Source organism: Telmatherina bonti (genome assembly GCF_933228915.1).
Source record: "Telmatherina bonti genome assembly, chromosome: 5".
Taxonomy (NCBI): domain Eukaryota; kingdom Metazoa; phylum Chordata; class Actinopteri; order Atheriniformes; family Telmatherinidae; genus Telmatherina; species Telmatherina bonti.
Window position 1 is genome coordinate 6,190,362 of NC_136623.1, and position 10,388 is coordinate 6,200,749.

A 10,388-nucleotide genomic window follows, 5' to 3' on the forward strand; every position below is an offset into this window, starting at 1 on the left:
ATGCCTGATCTGTCATCATGCAGCGGCGGAGGATGCAGCCCAGTAAATCATGTCATTTTGACCCGTCCAGCAGAGGGCGCTGCAGCATGTAGGAAACACACCAGTGACTCGCTGAACAGCACCAGTTAGTTGACTTTTAATGTGAACGTTTATTTTGTTTTACTGAAACCAGCACAGCTGACAAATAAGCTGGCTTCTGTAAACAAAAGGATGTCGGTGAAGCAGCAGTTTCTGAACGGAATGAATCAGTTTGCCCTTCTGGAAACAGTAGAAGAAGAAACGATGATGTCAGATGTAAACAAACACAACTGCATGTAGGTATTAACTGTCATCTTCCTTCTACCTTTAATCATTTTAAAATCTTCGATCTCATTCGATGTACGTGTATCTCTATCGGTACCTATGTACCAAATTTTTCCAGAAGCGCATCCTAACAACGGCTAATTCACCCTCCATCTTGGATCCAATCTCTTCTCTGAGCTCTCTGCAGCCTGTAAAAGTCAGTATCCAGAACGTTGTTCCAGAATGTTGTTCCTGTAATGGATGGTAGTATCCAGGATGTTGTTCCTGTTCTGGATGGTTGTATCCACTATGATGTTCCTGTTCTGTATGGTAGTATCCAGAATGTTGTTCCTGTTCTGGATGGTAGTATCCAGAATGTTGTTCCTGTTCTGGATGGTAGTATCCAGAATGTTGTTTCTGTTCTGGATGGTAGTATCCAGAACGTCGTTCTTGTTCTGGATGGTAGTATCCAGAATGTTGTTCCTGTTCTGGATGGTAGTATCCAGAATGTTGTTCCTGTTCTGGATGGTAGTATCCAGAATGTCGTTCCTGTTCTGGGTGGTAGTATCCAGAATATTGTTCCGGTTCTGGATGGTAGTATCCAGAATATTGTTCCTGTTCTGGATGGTAGTATCCAGGATGTCGTTCCTGTTCTGGATGGTAGTATCCAGAATGTCGTTCCTGTTCTGGATGGTAGTATCCAGAACGTCGTTCTTGTTCTGGATGGTAGTATCCAGTATGTTGTTCCTGTTTTGGATGGTAGTATCCAGAACGTTGTTCCTGTTCTGGATGGCAGTATCCAGAATGTCGTTCCTGTTCTGGATGGTAGTATCCAGAATGTCGTTCCTGTTCTGGATGGTAGTATCCAGAACGTCGTTCTTGTTCTGGATGGTAGTATCCAGTATGTTGTTCCTGTTTTGGATGGTAGTATCCAGAACGTTGTTCCTGTTCTGGATGGCAGTATCCAGAACGTTGTTCCGGTTCTGGATGGTAGTATCCAGAACGTTGTTCTGGTTCTGGATGGTAGTATCCAGAACGTTGTTCCGGTTCTGGATGGTAGTGTCCAGAATGTGGTTCCTGTTCTGGATGGTAGTATCCAGAACGTTGTTCCGGTTCTGGATGGTAGTATCCAGAACGTTGTTCCTGTTCTGGATGGTAGTATCCAGAACGTTGTTCCGGTTCTGGATGGTAGTATCCAGAACGTTGTTCCGGTTCTGGATGGTTGTATCGGGAACGTTGTTCCGGTTCTGGATGGTAGTATCCAGAACGTTGTTCCGGTTCTGGATGGTAGTATCCAGAACGTTGTTCCGGTTCTGGATGGTAGTATCCAGAACGTTGTTCCTGTTCTGGATGGTAGTATCCAGTACGTTGTTCCTGTTCTGGATGGTAGTATCCAGAACGTTGTTCCTGTTCTGGATGGTAGTATCCAGAATGTTGTTCCGGTTCTGGATGGTTGTATCGGGAACGTTGTTCCGGTTCTGGATGGTTGTATCCAGAATGTTGTTCCTGTTCTGAATGGTAGTATCCAGAATATTGTTCCTGTTCTGGATGGTAGTATCCAGAATGTCGTTCCTGTTCTGGATGGTAGTATCCAGAATGTCGTTCCTGTTCTGGATGGTAGTATCCAGAACGTCGTTCTTGTTCTGGATGGTAGTATCCAGTATGTTGTTCCTGTTTTGGATGGTAGTATCCAGAACGTTGTTCCTGTTCTGGATGGCAGTATCCAGAACGTTGTTCCGGTTCTGGATGGTAGTATCCAGAACGTTGTTCTGGTTCTGGATGGTAGTATCCAGAACGTTGTTCCGGTTCTGGATGGTAGTGTCCAGAATGTGGTTCCTGTTCTGGATGGTAGTATCCAGAACGTTGTTCCGGTTCTGGATGGTAGTATCCAGAACGTTGTTCCTGTTCTGGATGGTAGTATCCAGAACGTTGTTCCGGTTCTGGATGGTAGTATCCAGAACGTTGTTCCGGTTCTGGATGGTTGTATTGGGAACGTTGTTCCGGTTCTGGATGGTAGTATCCAGAATGTTGTTCCGGTTCTGGATGGTAGTATCCAGAACGTTGTTCCGGTTCTGGATGGTAGTATCCAGAACGTTGTTCCTGTTCTGGATGGTAGTATCCAGTACGTTGTTCCTGTTCTGGATGGTTGTATCCAGAACATTGTTCCTGTTCTGGATGGTAGTATCCAGAATGTTGTTCCTGTTCTGGATGGTAGTATTCAGTACGTTGTTCCTGTTCTGGATGGTAGTATCCAGAACGTTGTTCCTGTTCTGGATGGTAGTATCCAGAATGTTGTTCCGGTTCTGGATGGTTGTATCGGGAACGTTGTTCCGGTTCTGGATGGTTGTATCCAGAATGTTGTTCCTGTTCTGGATGGTAGTATCCAGTATGTTGTTCCTGTTTTGGATGGTAGTATCCAGAATGTTGTTCCGGTTCTGGATGGTTGTATCGGGAACGTTGTTCCAGTTCTGGATGGTAGTATCCAGAATGTTGTTCCTGTTCTGGATGGTAGTATCCAGAACGTTGTTCCGGTTATGGATGGTTGTATCGGGAACGTTGTTCCGGTTCTGGATGGTAGTATCCAGAACGTTGTTCCGGTTCTGGATGGTAGTATCCAGAACGTTGTTCCTGTTCTGGATGGTAGTATCCAGAACGTTGTTCCGGTTCTGGATGGTTGTATCCAGAACGTTGTTCCGGTTCTGGATGGTAGTATCCAGAACATTGTTCCAGTTCTGGATGGTAGTATCCAGAACGTTGTTCCTGTTCTGGATGGTAGTATCCAGAATATTGTTCCTGTTCTGGATGGTTGTATCCAGAATGTTGTTCCTGTTCTGGATGGTAGTATCCAGAACGTTGTTCCGGTTCTGGATGGTAGTATCCAGAATGTTGTTCCTGTTCTGGATGGTAGTATCCAGTACGTTGTTCCTGTTCTGGATGGTAGTATCCAGAATGTTGTTCCTGTTCTGGATGGTAGTATCCAGAACGTTGTTCCGGTTCTGGATGGTTGTATCGGGAACGTTGTTCCGGTTCTGGATGGTAGTATCCAGAATGTTGTTCCGGTTCTGGATGGTAGTATCCAGAACGTTGTTCCGGTTCTGGATGGTAGTATCCAGTACGTTGTTCCTGTTCTGGATGGTAGTATCCAGAACGTTGTTCCGGTTCTGGATGGTTGTATCGGGAACGTTGTTCCGGGTCTGGATGGTAGCATCCAGAATGTTGTTCCGGTTCTGGATGGTAGTGTCCAGAACGTTGTTCTGGTTCTGGATGGTAGTATCCAGAACGTTGTTCCTGTTCTGGATGGTTGTATCCAGAACATTGTTCCGGTTCTGGATGGTAGGATCCAGAACATTGCTGGGATCTACATCTATTTTGATATCTTGGAAAACCTGTTGGGAACTTTTCCTGGATTTTCTCACCATATAGTGTGGAGTTTTATGCAAATTTACTGAAAATGGTTCAATGTCACAATGAGAAAGAATCCTTCACAACATTCCTGAATCCAGATGCTGATCCAGATCAGAGTTAGACCAAGACCCGTTCTCAGAAAACAAGATGAAGATCCCTCTTGGTGTTGTAACGTAAATTTTCTAACAGATGAACACTTACAACAACACACCACCTCTGTATCAGAGGTAATTATCTCTACATAAAATACTTATTTATAAGAGGACCCTCGCTGACATGCTGTACCTCCTGGACCCTAAAATTCCACGACTACCCCAATGGAAATGCTGTGAAATAACATTCCCCGTTAGTTTTTAAACCCGCTACCCTTCAGTTAAAGGTGCTCGCTGACCTTTTACAGTGTTTGTCAGCCCATAGAATTCCTGCAGGCGAACAATCCATCAAACGGCCCACATCCCCAGCGGCAGACATCACTGGGAACGCTGGAGTCATAAATCTGTCATGCGTCACTGATGGAACCTGAGCGGCTCAGGAGAGCGAACCAGAACACAGAACTCTACAAAACCTCCAGGCATGTTTTAGATTCTTATCTCCCATCTCTAAGAGCCCGTTACAGACGAGTCTGGCAGGACGGTGACGTGGCTTCCTGTCTAGAGAAGCTTTAACCCTGAAAAACCAAACGTTTCATCTATTATACCGTTTCTGAGACATGTTGCATCACTTTATGGTTAAAAAAAATTTTTGCTCAAAATCCAACTGAACACAATCTGTGTTGTGTCTTCTGCCCTAATCAATACCAGGAAGCAGAACATTAAATTGTTATCATTTTGACATCACATGGTAATAAATGGTATGAATGTATGTATGTATGCTTACATACACTATTCACAAAAAGTTAGGGATATTCAGCTTTTGGGTGAAATTTCACAACAAGCCTAAAATGCATTCAAACCTGTACAGGTGAACTTAATGTGATCTTCTCTAAGCTTTTAAATGCACATGTCCAACTGTTAAATGTTTCAATAAATTCTGCACAAGTTGCTGTTCTCTAACAAGGAGCTTAACGGCAAAAATCACGGCAGGTGTGTGATCCTTGAATTGACCAATAAATGTCCTGGTTCAATTAGAGCTGGTGTTTAAACAGTTGTCCTCATCATGCTGTTCACATTTTGACATCATGAGACCAAGACGACACCTAACAATGGAACAACAGTCCCTTGCCATTGCAATGCTTCAAACAGGACGTTCTCAGACAGAAGTGGCCACTGAGCTTGGAGTGTCACAGAGTGTCATCAGCAGGTTGCAACAGAGATATGGAGAGACTGGAAGAGTCACAGAAAGGCCTAGAAGTGGACGTCCTTTGGCCACATCCCGTGCTGATGACCGCTACATTGTGAACACTGCCCTGAGAAACCGGATGATGAATGCCACTCAACTCCAGGCACGTTTAAGAGAGGTGAGAGGCACCCAAGTGTCACGTCAGACCATTGGAAACCGTTTCCATCAGCGTGGTCTGCGTGCTAGACGACCTGCACGGGTACCTGACCACACCACCAGGCACAGGCATCATCGTCTTGCATGGGCCAGGGAGCATTTACGCTGGACGAGGAACCAGTGGGCCTCAGTGCTGTTCTCTGATGAAAGTCGATTCACACTGAGCAGAAATGATGGCCGGCAACGATGTTGGAGACGTCAGGGAGAGCGCTATGCATCAGCCACTGTTGTCACCAGGCCAGCTTTTGGTGGTGGCGGTGTTACAGTGTGGGCAGGGGTGTCCACTTGGTACAGAACTGCCCTACACTTTGTGAATGATGCAGTGACAAGCCCATACTACCTGAATAACATCATTAATCCAGTGATTGTGCCCCTACATGAACAGCACAGGCCTAATTTCATCTTCATGGACGACAATGCTCCTGCTCATCGAGGCCGCATCATCAGGGAACGGCTGTTGGAGACTGGTGTACCTCAAATGGAACGGCCTGCACTCTCTCCAGACCTGAATCCCATTGAAAACCTGTGGGATCAGCTGAGCCGTCGTGTAGAGGCTCGAAACCCTGCACCCCAGAACCTCAATGACCTGAAGGCTGCCCTTCAAGAAGAGTGGGATGCCATGCCTCAGCAGGCAATAAGTTGCCTTGTGAACAGCATGAGACGTCGTTGTCAAGCTGTAATTGATGCTCAAGGGAACATGACCAGATATTGAGACGTTCACATTTTTTGTTGTGGTGTAACTACCATTGTTACCTTTTGTGTTGAATGAATTTTTTGAGATGAGGAAATCAGTAGTGCATCCTTCTACTTAAATGTCTTACTTTTATGATATTATATCACTGTAGCATGAACATATTGCATTTTCCATAAATTTCACCTGAAAGCCAAATATCCCTAACTTTTTGTGAGTAGTGTATATGTATGTATACATATATATATATATATATATATACATATATATATATATATATATGTATGTATATTCTTTTTTTTATTTAATTTCATTTATTTAAGAGCTTTTCTAAGCATTTTTTAGCGATTAAATGCTGTTGTAGTCGTCTATAAGAACATAAAGCTTCTTTAAGACGTTTTAATGGCAACAGAAAATGTTCAGCGGTTGTTAAACTGTGATCCTGTTGTACTGCAGGGTTTTACGTGTCTTTAAAGAGGTTTTAGAGCAGCATTGGGCCCTTGTAAAGGTAACTTCATGTGGTTTTGTGGTTGTTAGAATGAAGCAGGGGCAACTTAAGATGCCTTCAGGGTAATTCCATGACTTCCCGCAGTGTTCTTATAGTTCATCAGTGAGACATAACTGTGAATGTAAAAGGCCTTTAAGTCTTTTCAAGAACAATTATCTTCTGAAATCTGGAGACGTTAAAAATAAAATGCGAAACTACGGTAAAATGCTCCAAGTCCATCAGTAATGTTCACAAAACCTGCAGTTTCTGCTACTGGGTCCAGCTCGGTACACCAGGCCAAACCTGGGTACGATCCAGAACATCTGATTCGACCCATCACACGGTTTTATCGGACACTTCCGTTCAGGTCCTTATCTTATGATCTGATCTACAACTGGTTAAAGAATCATCTCAAGGATTTTTACTGACAAAATCATTTCAAACTAATTTATTGTCACAGTGAAACAATTCTTCATTTGTCCAGTTTATTATAATAACTCAGTTCACACAAGCTGACTCATTGCTCACCCAAAACTCACCTGTTCCAGGTGGCATTTATTACACTGCCCCACCTTCTTGAATTCCTGCGTCGAGTGACCTGAAAGGTGCTTTTCGATAAAATGCAATATGGATTGCTCTGAAACATGACTGATTATTTCCTCCATCCTGAGCTGCAGAGCTCCCTTTGGTGGCAGAGAGAAGGGAAACACAGTTGACGATCCCAATACTGCCAAACATTTATACAGAGAAAACTAAGAGAGAGACGGGAAGGAAAGGAAGCGCTCAGCGCGTCACGGGACGCTCCACAGCAGGCACAGCCGATGGCAGCATCACCAAAGCTTGGCGGAGCGCTTGTTCTGTGGAATCGTGGATGATCGATCAGCATGCATCACGCAGCGCTTCTGAAGTTTCCGTTAAGTGTTGGGACGCTACACTCCTAAGAATATCTAGCTGATTTTTTTTTTTTTTCTTGTTCCTCTTCTTTTCGGCTTTGTTTGTTTCACAGTTTATATGCAAGCAGCAACCTCCGGCGGTTAAAAGTGAAGCCTATGTGGAAGTGACAAAACCTCCAGTTCCCCTTTCATCGACTAGGGGCTGCAAAACAGAGCAAATCTCCATAGACTCCCATGTTAAAAAGACCAACTTCACAGCAGAAATAAACATGTTTACAGCCTGTTACAAAACATTTTAGGTTTAATAGGTCAGGTTTACCTTCATTACAACTGTGGGGGGAGTGATTTTTTCTAACTTCTCCTTTTAGAAGTTATTTCATTTCCAAATTCGGCATAATTAGGGGCGTGTCCTTGTGATTGACAGATACCTTATCTCCTGCTTCAAGAACGTAGAACAACCGTGGTTTCTAGCCGGTTAGCAGCGTGACTTAGCTTTAGCCCACTTACCTCCGTTAGCTGGTTAGCTCCTGTTATCCCCGGGTTAGCTCCGTTAGCTCTTAGCTATAGGCAGCTCGGAGTTGGCTCAATCTGAATCATACACCCCCATGCTCTCAGCCCCCCTCTCAGCTCCACCTAGTTGCCCTTTTTCATATTTTCTGGGTAAGATAATACATGTGACACTAGCAAGATGGCAACGGAATCGCCCAAATGAGTCTTAGTTTAGCTCTTCTGAGACCTAAAGGTGACATCATGGAGGCTCCGCCCATCTTTTTATATACAGTCTATGGTTACATGCTAGCTTTACCAACACTTCCCCCAGTGAATTCTGGTGGTGAAAGCTTACGCCAGGGGTGTCCAGGTGTCCTGCAGGTTTTCCATGTATCCCTGCTCCAACACACCTGGCTTCCATCAAATGGATCCAACAACCAATGAAGACCTGCACAATGAGGGATTAATTTGAGTCTGGTGTGTTGGAGCAGGAATACATGTAGAACCTGCAGGTGGCCCTTGAGGACCAGAACTGGACACCCTTTGCTGACGCCTTCAGTTAAACCGAGGAGGAGCAATGGCTGACCACCTGATAAGATTTATCAAACAGGAAGGTTTTAAACCTGAACTTGAAGGCAGAGAGGATGTCTGCTCCTCAAACCCAAACATTGCCGAACAATCCTTTCTTCAGGTCTTTTGTTCTTTCATCTGTCAGACTATTGGATTCTGAGGTTCAAATTGACTTTTGTCTTTATTCTTACTTATTCTCATCTCTTTTTTTAAACTGTCTGCTCCAGCATCCAAACATAGATCACTGATCTCTTGTTTTGTTTTGTAATGTGGGGAGGCCACAAATGAATTAATTCCCCTTCTGGGGTCAATAAAATGGTCTTGAGTCAACTGGGAGCCGGTTCCACAGAGGCGGGTCTGATAGCGGAATGTTCTGCATCCTTCTCTATATTTAGAAAGCAGCCTTGAAGCTGCAGTCTGAGTGAAAACACCCTTATTTAACTTTCTGGGGTTTTTTGTACAAAGCGGACTCGCACAAACAAATCTGTGCTTGTGTTTGGTTTCCTTGTTGGAACAACCTGCTGATTGCACACACTGGACACACACACACACACACACACACACACACACACACACACACACACCGGGCACACACTTTGCATGTTGGGATTCGTCCTGAACATGTTTTATTCTGAAGACTTATTGCACTGTAAAAATTTGTGTGTAGAAATCTTGTCATGAACGTCTCAGTTTAGTTTTAAATGGTCAACTAGAAGGTTCTAAGTGTTTTATGGTACATCGCTTTCAATAAGTGTCGTATTTACAGATGTTTCTGCTTGTCTTGACAAGCTGACGCTGTATTAAAGAGGATATTTCATCGTTTCTACTGGTCAACGCGGAGTTTGTTCGTCCCATCTGGCTCTGAGAAGATCTCAGATGGCTATATTGATCCTTTAAAAGGGTTTACAGTTATTATAATCACCAGCATGATGAAACTTGTGTGGAATATTACTTATTGTTTGGATTCAAACATTTCTTTGGTGAAACAAACTCGGTAGCTGTATTCTATCAGCTGTAAGGCAGATTTATTCATCGTATCAGATCTTATTCTGCACTTTTCTTTGGATTTTGGCTCGTGAATTTTTTCCAAAAACACGTGCAGATCCAGTTTTCCTAAAGGAAAAGTAAATTCTACAACCACATGAGCTTTTTCTAAAAAGATGAGCCACAGCGTAAGAGAACCTTATCAGCATGCCAGATTATCAGATGATACTGCAGAGCCAACAGTTTTCTCACCGTCAATATTTCATGCAAAACCTTTCTGATGCAACGTAGAAACAAAGAGACATACAGAAACCTGCAAAAAAAAATCACAAATCTTGCTGTATTTTCCAAAGCAACAGCATCTGAGACGCCATCATTCCCTGATTTATGACAAAGGTTTGCAACAATCTGAACAATCTGATTGGCTGCATCCTTTTTTTTTACTTTCCTGTTTCAGTTATCTGATTTTATTCTCCGCTAAAGCTGATAAAATAATTTAACTTTACATTGCAGCACAGGAAGTTCTTAAATCCTTTCTCCTCATACCCAAACACCAACCTTTCAGATTAGTTTCTGGTTTGTTTATGTTAATAATGCATTCCCTCGTCACGGACTGAAATAGCATAAACTATAATAAGATATTAAAAAAGGGAAAAAAAAGAAAAGAAAATATGTACAATAAAGAAACATTAAACAAAATTATAAAAGCAGGGGGACTTCAATGCTCACGTGGGCAATGACAGTGAGACCTGGAGGGGAGTGATTGGGAGGCATGGTCCCCCCCCCTCTGAACCCAAATGGTGTTTTGTTATTGGACTTCTGTGCTCGTCATGGATTGTCCATAACAAACACCATGTTCCAACATAAGAGTGTCCATATGTACACCTGGCATCAGGATTCCCTGCACCGCAGTTCGATGATCGATTTTGTAGTCGTATCATCGGACCTGCGGCCACATGCCTTGGACACTCGGGTGAAGAGGGGGGCGGAGCTTCAACTGATCACCACCTGGTGGTGAGTTGGCTCAGATGGTGGGGGAGGAAGCCGGTCAGATCTGGCAGGCCCAAATGTGTTGTGAGGGTCTGCTGGGAAC